This window comes from Dendrobates tinctorius, unplaced genomic scaffold (genome assembly GCF_039654945.1).
Source record: "Dendrobates tinctorius isolate UK_male_01 unplaced genomic scaffold, ASM3965494v1 ptg000032l, whole genome shotgun sequence".
Lineage (NCBI taxonomy): Eukaryota > Metazoa > Chordata > Amphibia > Anura > Dendrobatidae > Dendrobates > Dendrobates tinctorius.
The window spans coordinates 6,560,547-6,582,910 of NW_027361700.1; the positions used below are offsets into that span (position 1 = coordinate 6,560,547).

At 53.5% G+C, this 22,364-nt stretch overlaps 1 protein-coding gene across 2 annotated transcripts in view; it reads left to right on the forward strand.

Annotated features, from left to right (window-relative positions):
* Positions 1-6,895: 6,895 nt before the first annotated feature.
* The window catches only part of RAB5C (RAB5C, member RAS oncogene family), a 45,677-nt gene continuing 30,208 nt past the window's right edge, over positions 6,896-22,364 (forward strand). The window contains exon 1 of one of the 2 annotated variants that reach the window (XM_073572348.1): positions 6,896-7,104. The gene's annotated coding sequence lies outside the window, so the exon portion shown is untranslated. The other variant, XM_073572349.1, reaches the window with a different exon arrangement.

Genomic DNA, 22,364 nt, shown 5'->3' on the forward strand with positions numbered 1-22,364 from the left:
AGTGTCAGCCCCGCCTCCTGTATAGCCGGCCAGTGTCATCCCCGCCTCCTGCACAACCGGCCAGTGTCATCCCCGCCTCCTGCATAGCCGGCCAGTGTCAGCCCCTCCTCCTGCATAGCCGGCCAGTGTCAGCCCCGCCTCCTGTATAGCCGGCCAGTGTCAGCCCCGCCTCCTGTATAGCCGGCCAGTGTCAGTCCCGCCTCCTGTATAGCCGGCCAGTGTCAGTCCCGCCTCCTGTATAGCCGGCCAGTGTCAGCCCCGCCTCCTGCATAGCCGGCCAGTGTCAGCCCCTCCTCCTGCATAGCCGGCCAGTGTCAGCCCCGCCTCCTGTATAGCCGGCCAGTGTCAGTCCCGCCTCCTGTATAGCCGGCCAGTGTCAGTCCCGCCTCCTGTATAGCCGGCCAGTGTCAGCCCCGCCTCCTGTATAGCTGGCCAGTGTCAGCCCCTCCTCCTGCATAGCCGGCCAGTGTCAGCCCCGCCTCCTGTATAGCCGGCCAGTGTCAGCCCCGCCTCCTGTATAGCCGGCCAGTGTCAGCCCCTCCTCCTGTATAGCCGGCCAGTGTCAGCCCCTCCTCCTGTATAGCCGGCCAGTGTCAGCCCCTCCTCCTGTATAGCCGGCCAGTGTCAGCCCCGCCTCCTGTATAGCCGGCCAGTGTCAGCCCCTCCTCCTGCATAGCCGGCCAGTGTCAGCCCCTCCTCCTGCATAGCCGGCCAGTGTCAGCCCCTCCTCCTGTATAGCCGGCCAGTGTCAGTCCCGCCTCCTGCATAGCCGGCCAGTGTCAGCCCCTCCTCCTGCATAGCCGGCCAGTGTCAGCCCCGCCTCCTGTATAGCCGGCCAGTGTCAGTCCCGCCTCCTGTATAGCCGGCCAGTGTCAGTCCCGCCTCCTGCATAGCCGGCCAGTGTCAGCCCCTCCTCCTGCATAGCCGGCCAGTGTCAGCCCCTCCTCCTGCATAGCCGGCCAGTGTCAGCCCCGCCTCCTGTATAGCCGGCCAGTGTCAGCCCCGCCTCCTGTATAGCCGGCCAGTGTCAGCCCCTCCTCCTGTATAGCCGGCCAGTGTCAGCCCCTCCTCCTGTATAGCCGGCCAGTGTCAGTCCCGCCTCCTGTATAGCCGGCCAGTGTCAGCCCCTCCTCCTGTATAGCAGGCCAGTGTCAGCCCCGCCTCCTGTATAGCCGGCCAGTGTCAGTCCCGCCTCCTGTATAGCCGGCCAGTGTCAGCTCCGCCTCCTGCATAGCCGGCCAGTGTCAGTCCCGCCTCCTACCAAGCTGGCCAGTGTCAGCCCCGCCTCCTGTATGGCCGGCCAGTGTCTGTCCCGCCTCCTGTATGGCCGGCCAGTGTCAGCCCCTCCTCCTGTATAGCCGGCCAGTGTCAGCCCCGCCTCCTGTATAGCCGGCCAGTGTCAGTCCCGCCTCCTGTATAGCCGGCCAGTGTGAGCCCCGCCTCCTGCATAGCCGGCCAGTGTCAGCCCCGCCTCCTGTATAGCAGGCCAGTGTCAGCCCCGCCTCCTGCACAAACGGCCAGTGTCATCCCCGCCTCCTATATGGCCGGCCAGTGTCAACCCCGCCTCCTATATGGCCGGCCAGTGTCAGCCCCTCCTCCTGTGTAGCCGGCCAGTGTCAATCCCGCCTCCTGTATAGCCGGCCAGTGTGAGCCCCGCCTCCTGCATAGCCGGCCAGTGTCAGCCCCGCCTCCTGTATAGCCGGCCAGTGTCATCCCCGCCTCCTGCATAGCCGGCCAGTGTCAGCCCCTCCTCCTGCATAGTCGGCCAGTGTCAGCCCCGCCTCCTGTATAGCCGGCCAGTGTCAGCCCCGCCTCCTGCATAGCCGGCCAGTGTCAGCCCCTCCTCCTGCATAGTCGGCCAGTGTCAGCCCCGCCTCCTGTATAGCCGGCCAGTGTGAGCCCCGCCTCCTGCATAGCCGGCCAGTGTCATCCCCGCCTCCTGCACAACCGGCCAGTGTCATCCCCGCCTCCTGCATAGCCGGCCAGTGTCAGCCCCTCCTCCTGCATAGTCGGCCAGTGTCAGCCCCGCCTCCTGTATAGCCGGCCAGTGTCAGCCCCGCCTCCTGTATAGCCGGCCAGTGTCAGTCCCGCCTCCTGTATAGCCGGCCAGTGTCAGTCCCGCCTCCTGTATAGCCGGCCAGTGTCAGCCCCGCCTCCTGTATAGCCGGCCAGTGTCAGCCCCTCCTCCTGCATAGCCGGCCAGTGTCAGCCCCGCCTCCTGTATAGCCGGCCAGTGTCAGTCCTGCCTCCTGTATAGCCGGCCAGTGTCAGCCCCGCCTCCTGTATAGCCGGCCAGTGTCAGTCCCGCCTCCTGTATAGCCGGCCAGTGTGAGCCCCGCCTCCTGCATAGCCGGCCAGTGTCAGCCCCGCCTCCTGTATAGCAGGCCAGTGTCAGCCCCGCCTCCTGCACAAACGGCCAGTGTCATCCCCGCCTCCTATATAGCCGGCCAGTGTCAGCCCCTCCTCCTGCATAGCCGGCCAGTGTCAGCCCCGCCTCCTGTATAGCCGGCCAGTGTCAGCCCCGCCTCCTGTATAGCCGGCCAGTGTCAGTCCCGCCTCCTGTATAGCCGGCCAGTGTGAGCCCCGCCTCCTGCATAGCCGGCCAGTGTCAGCCCTGCCTCCTGTATAGCCGGCCAGTGTCAGCCCCGCCTCCTGCACAAACGGCCAGTGTCATCCCCGCCTCCTATATGGCCGGCCAGTGTCAGCCCCGCCTCCTATATGGCCGGCCAGTGTCAATCCCGCCTCCTGTATAGCCGGCCAGTGTCAGCCCCGCCTCCTGTATAGCCGGCCAGTGTCAGCCCCTCCTCCTGCATAGGCGGCCAGTGTCAGCCCCTCCTCCTGCATAGCCGGCCAGTGTCAGCCCCTCCTCCTGCATAGGCGGCCAGTGTCAGCCCCTCCTCCTGTATAGCCGGCCAGTGTCAGCCCCTCCTCCTGTATAGCCGGCCAGTGTCAGCCCCGCCTCCTGTATAGCCGGCCAGTGTCAGCCCCTCCTCCTGCATAGCCGGCCAGTGTCAGCCCCTCCTCCTGCATAGCAGGCCAGTGTCAGCCCCTCCTCCTGTATAGCAGGCCAGTGTCAGCCCCTCCTCCTGTATAGCAGGCCAGTGTCAGCCCCTCCTCCTGTATAGCCGGCCAGTGTCAGCCCCTCCTCCTGTATAGCCGGCCAGTGTCAGCCCCTCCTCCTGTATAGCCGGCCAGTGTCAGCCCCTCCTCCTGTATAGCCGGCCAGTGTCAGCCCCTCCTCCTGTATAGCCGGCCAGTGTCAGCCCCTCCTCCTGTATAGCCGGCCAGTGTCAGCCCCGCCTCCTGTATAGCCGGCCAGTGTCAGCCCCGCCTCCTGTATAGCCGGCCAGTGTCAGCCCCTCCTCCTGTATAGCAGGCCAGTGTCAGCCCCTCCTCCTGTATAGCCGGCCAGTGTCAGCCCCTCCTCCTATATAGCCGGCCAGTGTCAGCCCCGGCTCCCGCATAGCAGGCCAGTGTCAGCCCCTCCTCCTGTATAGCCGGCCAGTGTCAGCCCCTCCTCCTATATAGCCGGCCAGTGTCAGCCCCTCCTCCTGTATAGCCGGCCAGTGTCAGCCCCTCCTCCTGTATAGCCGGCCAGTGTCAGCCCCGCCTCCTGTATAGCCGGCCAGTGTCAGCCCCGCCTCCTGTATAGCCGGCCAGTGTCAGCCCCTCCTCCTGCATAGCCGGCCAGTGTCAGCCCCTCCTCCTGCATAGCCGGCCAGTGTCAGCCCCTCCTCCTGTATAGCCGGCCAGTGTCAGCCCCTCCTCCTGCATAGCCGGCCAGTGTCAGCCCCTCCTCCTGCATAGCCGGCCAGTGTCAGCCCCGCCTCCTGTATAGCCGGCCAGTGTCAGTCCCGCCTCCTGTATAGCCGGCCAGTGTCAGTCCCGCCTCCTGCATAGCCGGCCAGTGTCAGCCCCTCCTCCTGCATAGCCGGCCAGTGTCAGCCCCTCCTCCTGCATAGCCGGCCAGTGTCAGCCCCGCCTCCTGTATAGCCGGCCAGTGTCAGCCCCGCCTCCTGTATAGCCGGCCAGTGTCAGCCCCTCCTCCTGTATAGCCGGCCAGTGTCAGCCCCTCCTCCTGTATAGCCGGCCAGTGTCAGTCCCGCCTCCTGTATAGCCGGCCAGTGTCAGCCCCTCCTCCTGTATAGCAGGCCAGTGTCAGCCCCGCCTCCTGTATAGCCGGCCAGTGTCAGTCCCGCCTCCTGTATAGCCGGCCAGTGTCAGCTCCGCCTCCTGCATAGCCGGCCAGTGTCAGTCCCGCCTCCTACCAAGCTGGCCAGTGTCAGCCCCGCCTCCTGTATGGCCGGCCAGTGTCTGTCCCGCCTCCTGTATGGCCGGCCAGTGTCAGCCCCTCCTCCTGTATAGCCGGCCAGTGTCAGCCCCGCCTCCTGTATAGCCGGCCAGTGTCAGTCCCGCCTCCTGTATAGCCGGCCAGTGTGAGCCCCGCCTCCTGCATAGCCGGCCAGTGTCAGCCCCGCCTCCTGTATAGCAGGCCAGTGTCAGCCCCGCCTCCTGCACAAACGGCCAGTGTCATCCCCGCCTCCTATATGGCCGGCCAGTGTCAACCCCGCCTCCTATATGGCCGGCCAGTGTCAGCCCCTCCTCCTGTGTAGCCGGCCAGTGTCAATCCCGCCTCCTGTATAGCCGGCCAGTGTGAGCCCCGCCTCCTGCATAGCCGGCCAGTGTCAGCCCCGCCTCCTGTATAGCCGGCCAGTGTCATCCCCGCCTCCTGCATAGCCGGCCAGTGTCAGCCCCTCCTCCTGCATAGTCGGCCAGTGTCAGCCCCGCCTCCTGTATAGCCGGCCAGTGTCAGCCCCGCCTCCTGCATAGCCGGCCAGTGTCAGCCCCTCCTCCTGCATAGTCGGCCAGTGTCAGCCCCGCCTCCTGTATAGCCGGCCAGTGTGAGCCCCGCCTCCTGCATAGCCGGCCAGTGTCATCCCCGCCTCCTGCACAACCGGCCAGTGTCATCCCCGCCTCCTGCATAGCCGGCCAGTGTCAGCCCCTCCTCCTGCATAGTCGGCCAGTGTCAGCCCCGCCTCCTGTATAGCCGGCCAGTGTCAGCCCCGCCTCCTGTATAGCCGGCCAGTGTCAGTCCCGCCTCCTGTATAGCCGGCCAGTGTCAGTCCCGCCTCCTGTATAGCCGGCCAGTGTCAGCCCCGCCTCCTGTATAGCCGGCCAGTGTCAGCCCCTCCTCCTGCATAGCCGGCCAGTGTCAGCCCCGCCTCCTGTATAGCCGGCCAGTGTCAGTCCTGCCTCCTGTATAGCCGGCCAGTGTCAGCCCCGCCTCCTGTATAGCCGGCCAGTGTCAGTCCCGCCTCCTGTATAGCCGGCCAGTGTGAGCCCCGCCTCCTGCATAGCCGGCCAGTGTCAGCCCCGCCTCCTGTATAGCAGGCCAGTGTCAGCCCCGCCTCCTGCACAAACGGCCAGTGTCATCCCCGCCTCCTATATAGCCGGCCAGTGTCAGCCCCTCCTCCTGCATAGCCGGCCAGTGTCAGCCCCGCCTCCTGTATAGCCGGCCAGTGTCAGCCCCGCCTCCTGTATAGCCGGCCAGTGTCAGTCCCGCCTCCTGTATAGCCGGCCAGTGTGAGCCCCGCCTCCTGCATAGCCGGCCAGTGTCAGCCCTGCCTCCTGTATAGCCGGCCAGTGTCAGCCCCGCCTCCTGCACAAACGGCCAGTGTCATCCTCGCCTCCTATATGGCCGGCCAGTGTCAGCCCCGCCTCCTATATGGCCGGCCAGTGTCAATCCCGCCTCCTGTATAGCCGGCCAGTGTCAGTCCCGCCTCCTGTATAGCCGGCCAGTGTCAGCCCCGCCTCCTGCACAAACGGCCAGTGTCATCCCCGCCTCCTATATGGCCGGCCAGTGTCAGCCCCGCCTCCTATATGGCCGGCCAGTGTCAATCCCGCCTCCTGTATAGCCGGCCAGTGTCAGCCCCGCCTCCTGTATAGCCGGCCAGTGTCAGCCCCTCCTCCTGCATAGGCGGCCAGTGTCAGCCCCTCCTCCTGCATAGCCGGCCAGTGTCAGCCCCTCCTCCTGCATAGGCGGCCAGTGTCAGCCCCTCCTCCTGTATAGCCGGCCAGTGTCAGCCCCTCCTCCTATATAGCCGGCCAGTGTCAGCCCCGCCTCCTGTATAGCCGGCCAGTGTCAGCCCCTCCTCCTGCATAGCCGGCCAGTGTCAGCCCCTCCTCCTGTATAGCAGGCCAGTGTCAGCCCCTCCTCCTGTATAGCAGGCCAGTGTCAGCCCCTCCTCCTGTATAGCCGGCCAGTGTCAGTCCCTCCTCCTGTATAGCCGGCCAGTGTCAGCCCCTCCTCCTGTATAGCCGGCCAGTGTCAGCCCCTCCTCCTGTATAGCCGGCCAGTGTCAGCCCCTCCTCCTGTATAGCCGGCCAGTGTCAGCCCCTCCTCCTGTATAGCCGGCCAGTGTCAGCCCCGCCTCCTGTATAGCCGGCCAGTGTCAGCCCCGCCTCCTGTATAGCCGGCCAGTGTCAGCCCCTCCTCCTGTATAGCAGGCCAGTGTCAGCCCCTCCTCCTGTATAGCCGGCCAGTGTCAGCCCCTCCTCCTATATAGCCGGCCAGTGTCAGCCCCGGCTCCCGCATAGCAGGCCAGTGTCAGCCCCTCCTCCTGTATAGCCGGCCAGTGTCAGCCCCTCCTCCTATATAGCCGGCCAGTGTCAGCCCCTCCTCCTGTATAGCCGGCCAGTGTCAGCCCCTCCTCCTGTATAGCCGGCCAGTGTCAGCCCCGCCTCCTGTATAGCCGGCCAGTGTCAGCCCCGCCCGCTGCGCGCCCTCGTTAAGTCGTTATACAAATTCAAGCACAATCACTAGACTTCCTCTAGGCCAAACTACAACTCCCATCACCCATTCCGACACCACTTCCGCATTCCAGCACGTCTGTTACATCACTTCTGGAAAAAGTGGCGTGACTTTGACTAGTTGAAGTTGTGATTGGCTGTCGCCGCTGTCAGTTTACAGCACTCGCTAATCAGAACGGATGACAGTGGGGTGTACCCGGAAGTGGCACAGGAAAGGCGGAAGTTGAGGCCGGAGGAGAAGGAAGAAGAGAAAGGTCTCCCGGCGGGAGTGAGGAGGCGGCTATAAGCAGACAGGTGAGTCCGGGGTGTTAGCTGAGGCCTGCTACGTGCAGAGGGGGCACCGGGGTGTTCGGCCAGCTGACGTCATAGAAGCGTGTCCTGGGCAGCGGGACAGGAGTGACTGGCGGTACCGGGATTGTGAGTAGGAGCCGTCCCATAGACCTTACTATCCGGCGCCATAGCTGGTGTGCACTACAGGTCCCAGCCTGCACTGCATTCTCTCTGGTCGTGTGCTGTGGGCTGATGTGCAGTGCTTCCTTCCATGTGGTCATTGAGGTGATTGCTGGACTTGGCTGGTGACAGTGTTATCCTCGAGGAGAGGCCCCACTAGTGCTGATCCCAGGATTGACCCCATTGTCATGCTCTTTTGGGGTGGGCAGTTTTTCTTTTATCAACATTCTGCCAGACCTATAGGAGCATGAACATCCGTCAGTGTGTCCCAGTCTTCATCGCACCTACCATTGCCTGCCTGCAGTATGAGCCCCCGCCACCATCTCCTATAAAGCTCCTTGGCATCTGGAATGCTAGAGACCGATGAGCGTTGTGCAGCCAGCTAGACTCCCGGTGGCCGGCAAGTTGGAGTGACATTTTTCGGTGGTAAGATGACATAATGGGGAATAAAGTGACTTGTGATTGGCAGATTTTCTAACTTGGCTCACTATGAAATGCGATCACGCTGCCTGGCAGTGCACGGACTGTATCATGCAAAAATTAGGCACTTTGCTTTTGTTAATTGTAGGGTGGAGAGGATAGTGCATGCCTCATGGATTCCCCACCGGTGGCCTGTCACACCACCCGCTCCATCAGGCCTGCATAATGTCATGAATCAGTTTTGCCTGGTATTTTCCTTTATATTTCCTGCAGGATTTTCCTGTCGGTAATCCTGTGACTACATTTTGCCTATGGTCAGGGGTATTGTCTGTGCGAGAGTCACATATCCTGAGTGTATACGCAGCAGCACAGGTTTAGTCCCTTTTATACCTGATCATTCTGGAAGTTGCAGGTGTGCCCTAAATAGAGAATCTATACCTACAAACAGCCCTGCTATATCAGGTGCTCTAATAACTGAGGCCATGTGATGGGTGCTTTGAGTGCTGCATTATTTTGTTTTCTAATGATCGGCTGTAACCTGCGGAGACGCTGTCTGTCGGCCTGTTCATATACAGAATTCTGACTCTTAAAGTGTTCCCTCTACTGCTTAGAAATGTTGTTTAACCCTGTTCACGCACTCCAGAAAAATATCTTTGTCATGCAAAATTATCTACAAGATTAATTTCATGCTCATTATACACAGCTATTCTGCATGGTAAGCCTGTGGGTTAGACCCATCAGATGGGGATCCACAGCAGACTGTTGGCTTCTGACTTCTGCTATTGGCAAATCATTGATGTGTGAACATAGCCCAGTGGTCTTCAGATCTTGGACTTCCTCCATAGCAAGGTGCACTCCAGCTAATTGATTCTCTAAAAAACTTAACCAATAATACCCTGAAAGCAAGAATACAAGGGGCAGAGTCCCTTCTCTCCTGCATCCTCATAGTGCTGAGATTTGTAGTACAGCTCGCCAGGCCTGAACTACATTACCTTGGCCTCATATTAAAGACCCTTTGATAAATCAGACCTTTTGTCCTGTTTCTAGTCTTGGGTTCGGTATTGTAGGTGATTTCTGGTTTCCAGTGTTGATATTTTACCTGCTTCCTTGTTACTGTAATGCTATAACGGCCTGCTGTCAGGAGAACCTTTGAACATTGCTGCATGTGTTAGTTGTTGGCCAAGTCTTCCCCATCTGATGACGTAAGACTTTACTAAGAATGAGAATTTAATGGATGACTCAGAACCTGATGGCAAGCCTAACCTCCAGACTTAGACTACTAACCCCATACAGACTGATGACTGAACAGAATGACAGCTACACATTTCCTTTTGCTGATAACTTGTGAAATCAAAATTCTTTTTTTTTTTTTTTTTTTCCTTCAGATTCTTAGATTCCCAGGTCTGTTGTGAGACCTGAAGTACAGAGCAGCTCTCTGATGGAAGGATGTGACACTGGCTGTACTGGGGTCCTGTAATAGGACCTGATGCCAGCCTTGTAAGGTGTGTGTGAGGTGCCTTGTACTGCTCTAGTAGGATATGACGCCAGCTCTGTGGGGGGTCCTAGTCCACTGTATTGGGATGTGACTCCGGCCGTGTCAGGATTCCTAGGATAAAGTAGCTGGATATGACTCCCATCTGTTCAGGGAGGGTCCTGGACCGCTGTAGTGGGATATGACACTAGCAATGGAGGGAGGGGGGTCATGGATGCTGTAGTAGGATGTGATGGCAGCTGGGCGGTCCTGGACCACTGTGTTGAAACGTGACTGCAGCTGTGCGGGACCGCTGTGGTGGGAAGTGACGGCTCAAGTGCTGGGGGTCCTAGACCGCTGTGGTGGGATATGACGCCAGCCGTTCTGGGGGGTCCTCGACTCCTGTGGTGTGACGTGATGCCAGCCGTGCTGGGTGCGAGGTTTCTTCGACCCTGTGGTGGGACGTAATGACAGCTGTGCTGTGTGTGAGGTATCCTTGACCCCTGTGGTGGGACGTGAAGCCAGCCATGCGTGGTGGGATTTGCTGCCAGACGTGCCACACTTTAATGCCTACCAGGAATGCATATTTTTCTTGCTCTTCTGTGGTTTTCTAAGAAATCAGGCCTGCAAACGATTGTCTTCTGTAATGTGCGCTAGGGCACTGCCTTGTCATCAGTTTCAAGACTTTCATGTTGACATCTTCACGTTTTCCATTATAAATAAAAGGGTCTCGAAAATAAATGCTTTGGCAATCCTATCCTAAAATTTCCAACTTCTAGCAGACATTAGCGGTGACCATGTAATACATTATCGGGGGTCTCTGCTTTGGCTAATGAAGGGGGTGCCAGAGAAGAAACCACCTGTGATGTCCATATGATTCATAGTCGAGAAGTAGATACAGCACGCATGGGATTTTTAAATGCCATTTGTAGTAATTTTCAGGGCATAACAAATGGTTTAGCCCAGTAAAAAAGTTCACTAGCTATTAAGTCAAGTGTTTTCCACATGTGCCAAATGGCACCACATTTGTGCTGTGCAGCCATGTACCTTGCAGCAGCATTGCATTCAGCGTGTATGACTGCACCTTAGGCCATGTCTCCAGACATGGAAGAAAGGAGAAGGTCCACTCCTTCACCAACTATACCTTTAACCCAATCCCACCTCTTCCCTCCCAGATCCTCCCCTCTTTTGAAGTCCACTCTGTCTGCATCAACTCTTCCTGCATCCTCCAAGTGGCTGTCGTATGCCAACCTCCAGGCCTGACCACTGCCTTTATTAACCAGTTCTCCACCTGGCTTCTTCACTTTCTGTCTGCTGACATTCCCACCATCATCATGGGTGACTTTAACATCCCCATTGACTCCCACCAGTCAGCAGCCTCAAAACTCATTTTGCTCACTTCATCTTTTGGACTTACTCAGTGGTCCTCCTCAGCCACCCACACAGACGGACATACATTAGACCTAGTCTTCGCCCGTCTCTGCTCCCTATCTAACTTCACAACCTCCCTTCTCCCTCTATCTGACTCGCGTTCTCATCCCTGTCCTCGTCACCTGTCACCCATGTCCACCAACTTGCACACCCCTGCAGAAATCTCGCACATCTAGACACTCGCACAGTCTCTGACTCTATTCTACCATTGTCCTCCCTCCACGACACACACTGCCACTAGATTCTACAATGCCACTCTTGCATCAGCCATCGACTCGGTCACCCCTCTCATTCATAGCGGAGTGCGACGAATCAATGGACAACCCTGGCAAAATAACATCAGTAAAAAGCTTCGGCAAGTATCCAGAAATGCAGAGCGGCGTTGGAAGATAACGCATTCGCAAGACAACTTCACCTCATTCAGACAAGCAACACTCATATTCAAATAGTCTCTCACCTCTGATAAACAGGCCTACTTTACATCCCTTGTATCTTCCTTATCCCACAACCCCAAACAGTTGTTCAACAATTTTAACTCCCTACAACCTCCCTCATCTCTGCTGAGGACTTTGCCACGCACTTCAAAAATAAGATCGACCAAGCAAGGCAAGTCTTTATTGTTCAACCACAACAACCCCTTTGTATACCAGACCAATGCCCAAACCCCATAACCTCCTTATCCAACATCACTGAATGGGAGCTTGCTCATCTTCTCTCCAAATCACACCTCACCACTTGTGCATTTGACCCCATCCCACCTCCTCCCCAACCTCACCACTACACTTATCCCATCCACAATCCATCTCTTCAACCTATCACTAACTTCTGGTACCTTCCCCTCTGCTTTCAAACATGCCACAATCATGCGTATCCCTTGACCCGAGCACTATGTCCAGCTATCGCCCCATATTTTTGCTCCCATTTGCTTCCAAACTCCTTGAGCAGCACGTCCACGCTTTCCCCTCACTTTGCATGTAACTCGCTCTTCGTCAACCTGCAATCTGGCTTCAGTCCCCATCATTTCACTGAGACTGCCCTGACCAAACTTACTAATGACTTACTTAGAGTCAGAGCTAATTCTCTATACTCCTCCTTCTAGACCTGTCCTCTGCCTTTGACACAGTTGACCACTGCCACCTACTACAGATCCTCTCTTCCTTTGGTGTCAAAGACCTTACCCTATCCTGGATCTCCTCATACCTTACCAAACACACTTTTAACGTTTCCTACTCCCACACTAGCTCTCATCTCGCCCTCTCTCTGTTGGTGTTCCTTAAGGCTTTGTCCTAGGTCCCCTTCTCTTAATCTATATTTGGCCTGGGACAACTCATAAAGTCCTATGGCTTCCAGTACAATCTATATGCTGATGACACTCAGAGCAACCTCTGTGGCCCAGATGTCACCCCTCTGCTCTCCAGAATCCCAGAGTGTCTATCAACCATATCCTCCTTCTTCTCTCGCTTCCTCAAGCTCAATGTGGGAAAATCTGAACTAATTATCTTTCCTCCATCTCTCATATCTTCCCTACCTGATCTATCTATCACAATAAATGAAATCACACTTTCCCTTGTCCCAGAAATCCGCTGCCTTGGAGTAACCCTTGACTCTGCACTGTCCTTCAAACTGCACATCCAAACTCTCGCCGCCTCCAGCTCAAAAACATTTACAGAATCGGTCCTTTCCTCATCCCTCACTCTACCAAAACGTTCAGTCCGTCCTTTAGGCTATGTGCCCACGTTAGCGTTTTTAAACACTCAGAAAAGGCGCGTTTTATTTCTGCACGTTTTTTGCGTGATTTTTGCACAAAAAACGCATGTTTTTTGATTCGTTTTTCCCACGCGTTTTCTGGGAACATTGGAAACAGCTAAAAACGCGGTCCTATGCGGAAAATGAGCATGCTGCGTTTTTAGCCGCTAAGCTTTTTCTGAGCGGAAAAAAACGCATGCATTGACACAAAAAGCCCAAAATGTATTAAATTGAATGGGAAGCTTCTTTTAAGCGTTTCTGAAGCGTCTGATCTGGCACAAACTCTTGAAAAAACGCAACGTGGGCACACAGCCTAAGGGTATGCGCACACGTTGCAGATTGGTCTGTGGAATTTTCTGCACAAAATCTGCACCTCTTGGCAGAAAATGCAGATAAAAATCAGCGCATTTTTTTTTATGCGGATTTTCATGCGTTTTTTCTCTAGTCACCTTCCACGACAGCCATATCGGAGGATGTCTCCCTGCCCTAATGGGGGACAGGAAATGCACAAGAGGTTAAATAACCCTCCCCTTCCTACCACCTCCAGTGTTTTTCCTGTCCCCTATGGGGCATGAAAAGGTCCGGATAGTGCTGCCGTGGCCGACGATCAGAGGCACTACACAGAATAGCTGGAAGTCGGGCGGCCGACGGTGGGGGGCTCCGCTCCTCCGTATGACTGGCCGCTCCCGTCTCCGCTGCGGCGGGTCTCCTGCCCGCCTTTCCTTATACCCCGTGGTAAAGTGAGGCGGCAACGTGCAGCCGGGGTCCTCGGTGAGCTCCCCGGCGTCCTCCTCCCCAAAACGGCTGGCGCACCGGAAGTGACGCGGCGCCGAACTTCCAGTTCACCACTCCAGCGTTCCCGGTGGAACGCTTTTGCGACCAATGGCGGCCGCTGATAGAAGCTGGCGGCGTCTCAGGCCCCGTGCTGAACCACTGCGCGCCCCCCTCCCCACCGACGGGCCACCAAGGCAGACTAGGACCCAGGGGGCGGAGCCAGCGACCCCAGATGGGGCGGGGGGAACGGGACGGCCGCGAGGAGGGGTGATCATGATTACCCCCACCTGTGGACCAGGGGAGGAGGAGCACAGACCACGCTGATGGACCTCGGCTATTAAAACCCTGGTGTGAGGGCGTCCAGGTAAGGCCATTTCTGCACTGGTGACTGTGACAGACTGACCATGGACTGCAATAAGCGCTCACGTTCTGCTTCTGCGGATCCCAGCGTTCACCCTCCTACTGTAAGTAGTGGGGTGGGTCCCCCCTTTGTGTCCGAATGGTCTCTGAGGTGACTTAGTATGCCTTCTCTCTCTGTTTTAGGGAGACAAGGCCCCTGACCCTATAAAGAAACCGAGCCACAAATGTGTCTGTGGTGCCAAACTTTCCTCGACATATAGGAAGAAACTATGTCAGCCCTGTATGGATGACGTAATACGTGCAGAGCAAACCTCCATACTGGACAGCATAAAAACCCTCATCAAACAGGAAGTCCACACTTCTATGATGACTGCTGCCCAGACCCTGACACCACAGCCCCCTCCTCCTAGAAAAAGGAAAGCGGCCCCTGTGGAATCTGACTCGGGCGAGATTGATACCTCTAACTCAGAGGATGCGTGGGAAAATGAGAGTTCCACTTCCGCCCCCAAACCTGATAACAAAAGATACTACTTCTCGTCTGAGGACATGGGGGATTTAGTTAGTAAGGTAAGGGGCACTATGGGATTGGAAGAGACGGAAGTGGAATGCTCTCTTCAGGATGAAATGTTTGGGGGGACTGAAGCCCAAAGACCAAAAGGGGTTTCCCATTCACGAAAACATCCGAAACTTGGTTATGCAGGAATGGGCCTTTCCCGAGAAAGGGCTTAGTGTTCCCTCAGACCTGAAGAATCAGTTTCCCTTAGAGGGAGATTGCTCCCTATGGGAGGTCTCGCAGGTGTCCAGGGTGATTAAGAGAACGGCTCTTCCATTCGAAGATTCGTCTCAGCTCAAGGATCGGAAAACGGTGAGCCTGCTCAGGAAATCCTGGGATGCCTCCACGACCCTACTCAAGGCCAATATAGCCTCTACATGTGTAGCCAGATCCCTATTCCGCTGGCTGCGTACGCTGGAAGACCACCTCACTCAAGGAACCTCCAGGGAAGAAATCCTTGACTCCCTTCCCCTTTTACAAAAAGCAACAGGCTTCCTAGCCGATGCTTCGGCGGAATCCATACGAGTAGCAGCAAAGTCTGCGGTCCTCTCCAACCCAGCCAGAAGAACACTGTGGCTGAAATCTTGGGGAGGAGACTTTGTCAAAAACCAAACTCTGTGCAATTCCCTTCCAGGGAAATTACGTGTTTGGCGCAGCTCTGGGTGACATCCTGTAGAAAGCCACAGACAAGAAGAAGTCGCCTCCAGAACAAAGGAAACCTATGAAGCGATTTTTTTTTTTTTTTTTTTTTTTTTTTTTTTTTTTTTTTTGTCCCCCCGCCCCCCCCCCCCCCCCCCCCCAGAGAGATTTCAAAGGGAAGGGCAAGACGGGCCGGTGGAGTTATCCGAAAGGGGGTAAGGACAGAAATATTCTGCCCCCCCCCCCTCCAACAACAAAACCCTACTGACAAAAAATGACAGTATTCCGGTCGGGGTCCGACTCTCGAATTTCATAGATCAATGGCAGTCCATAACCTCAAACCAATGGGTTCTTCGCACCATTCGCGATGGACTGAGATTGGAATTCGAGAGTCCCTCCCCCTCAATGCCTGAGAATAACCTCCCTGCAGGCACACCTCCAAAGATCCTTGCTGTCAGACATGAAAACACTTCTGCAAGCAAGAGCGATCTCCCCAGTTCCACAACAGGAGGTGGGTAGAGGCCACTACTCTCGCCTCTTCGTAGTCGTAAAACCCTCAGGGAAACACAGGGTTATTATAAACTTGAAATCCTTAAGCCAAGTGGTGAAGTACGGGCGTTTCAAGATGGAGTCCGTCAAGACAGCAATCCCCCTCATAGGACAGGATTGGGTGATGGCTACAATAGACCTGAGGGACGCTTACTACCACATCCCGATTCATCCAGACCACAGGGAATTCCTCAGATTGGCGGGTCCCAGGTCAACCACTACCAATTCAACGTCCTGCCGTTTGGAGTGTCATCAGCCCCTCGTGTGTTTACCAAGGTGAAGGCAGAGGCAATGATTTTCATTCGCCAGCAGGGGATCTGCATTGTCCCATACCTAGATGACCACCTAATAATAGCTCCATGCATATCTCGCCTGAACCAGGATGTAGGAAAAACTTTGGAAATTTTACAATCCTTGGGCTGGATCCCCAAACTGGAAAAATCAGACCTTCATCCCTGAACAAGGAAAAAGTTCTTGGGGATACTCCTGGATTCGGAAAAACAAACATCTTTTCTACCCAGGGAACGACAACTCGACCTGGTTCAGAGAGTCTCCACATTCAGAGCCCAGAGACACCAACCCTGAGAGACTCAATGTCCATGCAAGGTTTGCTTACAGCTTGCATCCAAGCAGTTTCCTGGGCCCAAGCCCATACTCGGATCCCCCAATGTAGGATTGATCTTCAGCTCACCTGGTTCAGCCTGCCCAGTCCTCCTTTCCATAATCTCGGTGCACGGAGTGGATCCATCCCCATCTGGGAGAAATGCTCAATGGAAAAAAGTTTTTTATAGTTCCAGCACACGATGTGAAAAAATTAAGAAAAGCCTTTATTTAATCCATAATTAAAAAATGCAATTCCAGTGATGATAAAAGCATGTGTAGGCTTACGCGTTTCGGATCATATTTGACCCTTAATCATAGCATAAAATACTGAATAAATGTTGCACTTATCAAGGAAAAGCAACCAGAGAAGGCTGCCTTGGGTAACACCCACCAAAATCAGCTGTGAAACTGACATCACCAATTCAAAGTTAACAATAGTACCTCACTGGTTTAACCCTATGATGCATTCATCTTATACAAACATATTACAATGTGAATTCTCACTTAATAATGATCTGATGATTATTATTCAAGGAAACACCGGAATATACTGACCAGGAGAACCCCACTTCCCGGTCATGTGAAGGCGTCTCTTCTGTGATGGCTGAACCACCAGAATCTCCAGCAGGGGGTCAGCTGGGATCAGCTTCCCCCTAAAAATCATCACCACAGATGCCAGTCAGAGATGCTGGGGCGCTATAGTAGAGAGATCACACTTCCAGGGGATATGGCCCCCAGACGTCAGAACCAGCTCCTCAAATGTGAGGACTAAGAGCGGTAGAGGAAGCACTGAAGGCAGCATCGTCCCTTGTCCAAAATCATCATGTGTGTCTGCTCAGGCAATATGACTACAGTGTCATACATCCGTCACCAAGGAGGCACGAAATTTTTCAACCTAAAATTGGTGGCGGCAAGAATCTTCTCTTAGGCAGAGAGGTATCTACTGTCGATATCAGCAGTACATCTAAGGGCACTGGACAATGTGGAGGCAGACTTCCTCAGCAGGAAGGATGTTCATCCCGGGGAATGGAGCCTAGACCAAACAGTCTTTTTGTCTCTGGTCTCAAGATGGGGATATCCCGAGGTGGACCTTTTTGCCAGTGGTCAGAATACAAAGGTGGAAACATTTTTCTCCCTCAGCCCCACCGACGGAGCGTGGAAAGTAGATGCCTTCTCCCATCCGTGGCAGTTCAATCTGGCCTACGCCTTTCCTCCGATTCCCATGATAGCGAGAACACTACAAAAGATACGGGCAGAACAAGTCACTACAATGCTGGTGGCTCCCTTATGGCCAGGGAGAGGCTGGTATGGAGCCCTACGAAACATGGCTCAGGAAGGTCCAATATTTCTGCCCCAGAAGGCCAATCTTCTTCATCAGGGCCCTCTACTGCACCCAGACCCGCGCAAATTGAACCTTGCGGCCTGGCTACTGAAGCCAGAATGCTAAAGGCCTATCTGACAAAGTAATCCAAACCCTACAGAAAAGTAGGAAACCGGTCACTAATGCTATTTATGGGAAGGTCTGGAAGAAGCTCTCATCTTGGTGCTCCCCAAATGCTCCAGATCCCTTCCATCCTAACATTGCACAGATCTTAGAATTTCTTCAGGACGGTCTGGATCTGGGACTCGCACAGAGTACCTTTTGAGGTACAGGTGTCAACCCATAGTTTATTCTAAGACCAGGACCTGGCAGACCATCGATGGATCAAACGATTCATAACTTCAGCGTCTAGGATCCGGCCCAGACTCCGTAGCCAGATTCTCCCCCCCCCCCCCCGGGACTTGAGCCTAGTTCTCAGGGGCTTGACCACCAGTGAGCCATTTGAACCACTGTCTTCCACGACTCTGAAAAACTTGACACTAAAAATCATGTTCCGGGTAGCAATCACAACTGCATGGCGCATAGGAGAATTGCAGGCCCTTTCAATACAAGAGCCATATTTAACCATCATGGAGGATAGCATCATCCTGAGATTAGATCCCTCCCTTTATGCCTAAGGTAGTCTCGAACTTTCACAGGTTCCAGGACATCATATTGCCTTCCTTCTGTCCAAACCCCTCCAACACGAAAGAAGTATTCCACACCCTCGATGTCCACAGAAAAGTTCTCTTCTACCTCCAGCAGACGGAGAGTTGGAGTATTGATCTGAATTTATTAATTCAGATTTCAGGACGAAATAAAGGCAAAAAGGTGGCAAAAGATACAATCGCGAATTGGATTAAGCAAGCGATCAACCTCGCCTACTCATCACAGAATGTTCCCCCTTTTACATTGCTAAGAGCCCACTCTACTCGTTCAGTAGCAACATCGCGGGCAGAAAGAGGGAACGTATCTTTGGAGCAGATATGCAGAGCCGCCACCTGGTCGTCTGCCCATACATTCACCAGACATTATAGACTAAATTTCAACAGGGATCTAACGTTTGGCAGACGCTTTCTGCACGCTGTTACCCCTCCCTAAGAAATTAGTTGTTTGGTATTCCTCCGATATGGCTGTCATGGAAGGTGACTAGAGAAAATAGAATTAGTCTTACCGGTAATTCGGTTTCTAGGAACCTTCCACGACAGCACTAATTTCCCTCCCTATCTGATACTCTACTAGATGATTCTTGCACCTTGGTGGTAACTATACATGCTAGTTAGTATGTACAGAAAAAACACTGGAGATTGGAGGAAGGGGAGGGTTATTTAACCATTTGTGCATTTCCTGTCCCCCATTAGGGCGGGGAGACATCCTCCGATATGGCTGTCATGGAAAGTTGCTAGAAACCGAATTACCGGTAAGACTAATTATATTTTTTTTCATGTGGATTGTATGTGTTTTTGTAACCTAAATAAAGATGTTATTTAACAAAAAAAGATTTGTGATGTCATTTCTTGTCCAACCTCCTCTTTTACATTTGTTCAACCCACATTCCACACACACAGACAGATCTATCTATAGATCTATTCCATATCTATCGATAGATATGGGTTAGATAGGTAGATAGAAAAAATCTGCTTTAGGCCGGGGTCACACTTGTGAGAAACTCGCACGAGTCTCGCACCTCAATACCCGGCACTGCCGCCAGCACACGGACAGGAGCGTTCAGCTGCATAGAAATACATGCAGCCACACAATCCGGTCCTGAGTGCCGTCGGCAGTGCCTGGTATTGAGGTGCGAGTTTCTCGCAAGTGTGACCGCGGCCTTAAACGCAATATCTGTTAATTTAAAAAAAAAAAAATGGGAAAAAAAAACTGTATAGGGCTCCCGCACAATTTTCACATCCATAGAGGGAAAGCAAGCGACTGGGGACCGCTGGTTATAGTCTGGGAAGGGGGTAAAACCCATGGGCCCCTTCCCAGGCTATGAATATCAGCCCGCAGCTGTCTGCATATCCTTTACTGTCTATTAAAATAGGGGGACCCCAAAAAAACATGTGTGGTCCCCCTATAATAGCCAGAAAGGGCTGATATTCATAGCCTAGGAAGGGGCCATGGATATTGCGCCCCTTCCCCCGGCTACAAACACCAGCCCGCAGCTGCCCCAATTCCGGCACTTAGCCCCACTCTTCCCACTGCCATGTAGTGGTGGCATATGGGGTATTAAGGGGTTAATGTCACCTTTGTATTGTAAGGTGACAGCCCGGTTAATAATGGAGAGGCATCAATAAGACACCTATACGTTATTAATCTTTATAGTATGAAGGGGTTAAACACACACACAAAGAAGAAAGTATTGTAATGAAATAAAACACTACAGTTTTCAGATTTTTATTGCATGCCTAATCCATGCGACGCCCTCGTTCTCCTGTAATAAAAAGTAAAATAATAAACCAATAGTATACTCTCTGTCCGACGCAGTCCAATTAATAGTGTCCCATGACGATTTCCCCTATAGAACAGTGACATCAGTTGATGTCACTGCTCTATAGTTCCTCCCAGTGATGCACTGATGGGAGATAATGGCTCCTGCAGTGCATCACTGAAGAGGTCAAGTGAGTTCATTCTCACTTTCCGGCAATGCTGCATTGCCAGTGAGAGAATGAACTTAAGTGACCTCTCTCCCCCGGCAGCGTAGGGATATACACCGAGGAGGATTACCTCCTTTGTCAGTTCATCGAGGCCGTGTAGAGCACTGACATCACCCGGTGTCGGTGTTCTACACGGGAGATTGTCAAAGGACACTCGTTAATAATTGGACTACGGCGGAAAGGTAAGTATAGGTTGGTTTTTTACTTTATTTTTATTAAAGGAGACGAGGACATCGGGGACTAGGTGATCGGTAAGTATGTACTCTGTTATGTGTATGTTCTGTATGTTATATGTTCCGTATGTGGTTTTTGGTTTTTTTTTACTACTGATCACAGCCAATGTCTGATGGGACTACTTTCCTATCAGCGGCAATGCTGTCATTGCGAGCATTCATTGCCGGATGGGAGCAGTCGTCCTATCAGACAATGGATACACGCACGCAGACCCACGCACAGTCACCGCTCACATATTTCCCTCCTCCCGATCTGCAGCAAAACTGCAGATCTTTTTTTTTTACATCTGCAGTTTTGCTGCAGATTTGCCTGACTCAATGGAAGTCAATTGGTGCATAAACGCTGCAGATCCGCAAAAAGAATTGACACGCTGCGTAAATTAAAACGCTGCGAATCCGCACGTTTTTTTTCCGCAGCATGTGCACAGCAAATTTTTTTTTTTTCCATAGGCTAACATTGTTTTGATACTTGCGGATTTATTGCGGAACCGCAGCAGCAAATCCGCTGTGGATCCGCAATAAATCTGCAATAAGATAATGTGTAACACATTAATAACAATGATAACAATGTGTGCACATACCCTAACTATTGTGCCTGACTATTTAAAGGGAACCCGTCACCAAGTTTGGGCCGATATAAGATACGGCCACTGCCTTTCTGGGCTTATCTACAACATTCTGTAATGCTGTAGATAAGCCCCCGGTCCGACCTGAAAGATAAGAAAAATAAGTTTTATTATACTCACGGAGGGGACAGTCCTGTCCGATGGGTGTTGCAGGTCCGGATCCGGCACCTCCCATCTTCTTGCGATGCCGCCTTCCTGTTGCTTCATCGGGCCCTGGCATCGCGCTCCTGCGCAGGTGTACTTCTCTGCCCTGTTGAGGGCAGAGAAGTACACCTGTGTATAATAAAATGTATTTTTCGTATTTTGCGGGTCGGACTGGGGGCTTATCTACAGCATTATAGACAAACGTGCGTCGGGGCTTTCCTGCACAGCGGTGGGTTGAAAGCTGCAATGATGGGTATGTTTTACACACTGTGAACATCCAGGGCTTAGTACCTTAACCAATGGATTTTGTGCCCCTCACTCCACTTTATTATTCATGTTGATCGCATCCACATGGAATGTCACATTTGAAATGTGGATTCTGGAGGGTGTTCATTTGTCCTCAGTGTCTTTCTGCCTGCCCTTGATGTGTTAATTTATACACACCCTCGTTTGGCTTGACACCTACTTTTGTGCAGGGTGCTTTTTGTATCCAGTGACCATGATTATGCTATCTCATTCTATTTATTTTAAGCCTGTTTGTCTTGTCTCCACCATGCTTTTTCATTAAATTATATTGTTACATTGTAGCTTTGGACTCTGTTTCTCCCCTTTTTTTCATTTTTTTTTCTTAGCATTATAGAATGCTGTAGATAAGCCCTGAAAGGCGGTGGCCGCATCTTATAGTGGCCAAAACAGTGACAGGTTCACTTTAATCTCTCTTTGCTACACTCCTGCTTCTTCTCCTCTTTGCAAATCCCTTCACTGGCTCCCAATTTCCCAGCGTATCCAGTTTAAACTACTAAGGCTAGTTTCACATTTGCATGTCAGGGTTCAGCGACGGCCTGCGCAACCAAATTGCAACAGGTTGCGTTTGGCGCTTGTTGGCGCACCGTCAAAAGGACGCATGCGCCGCCAAACGCATACTGCGCACGGCCTGCGTCCCCAGTGATAAAGATAGGGGACGCATGCAGCGTCATGCGCCGGTAGGTGGGGCTACCGGAGGAGGCGGGGCTTAGCGGCGGCCGTGTGCAGGCGGTCGCTGTGCCATGACACGCAAATGTGAAACTAGCCTAACACTGACCTACAAAGCCATCCATAACCTTTCTCCATATATTTCCGAACTAATCTCTGACTCTTCACTCACGTAATCTCCGGTCTTCTCAAGACCTCCTTTTCTCCTCCACACTTATTCGTTCCTCACCCATTCGCCTCCAAGATTTCTCCCGAATATCCCCCATCCTCTGAAATTCTGTGCCCCAACATGTCTGGTTATTCATCACGTTTGGATTCTTCAGATGGAACCTGAAAACCCATCTCTTCAAAAAAGCTTACAACCTGTAATGACCACACGGCAACCCCTGACCTACTGTCTCCTTCCCCACCATCCTGTAGTATGTAAGCCCGCAAGGGCAGGGTCCTCTCTTCCCTCTGTACCAGTCTGTCATTGTTAATTTTATTTACTGTAAGTGATATTTGTATTTTGATGTAACCCTGTTTCATGTACAGCACCATGGAATCAATGGTGCTATATAAAAATATAA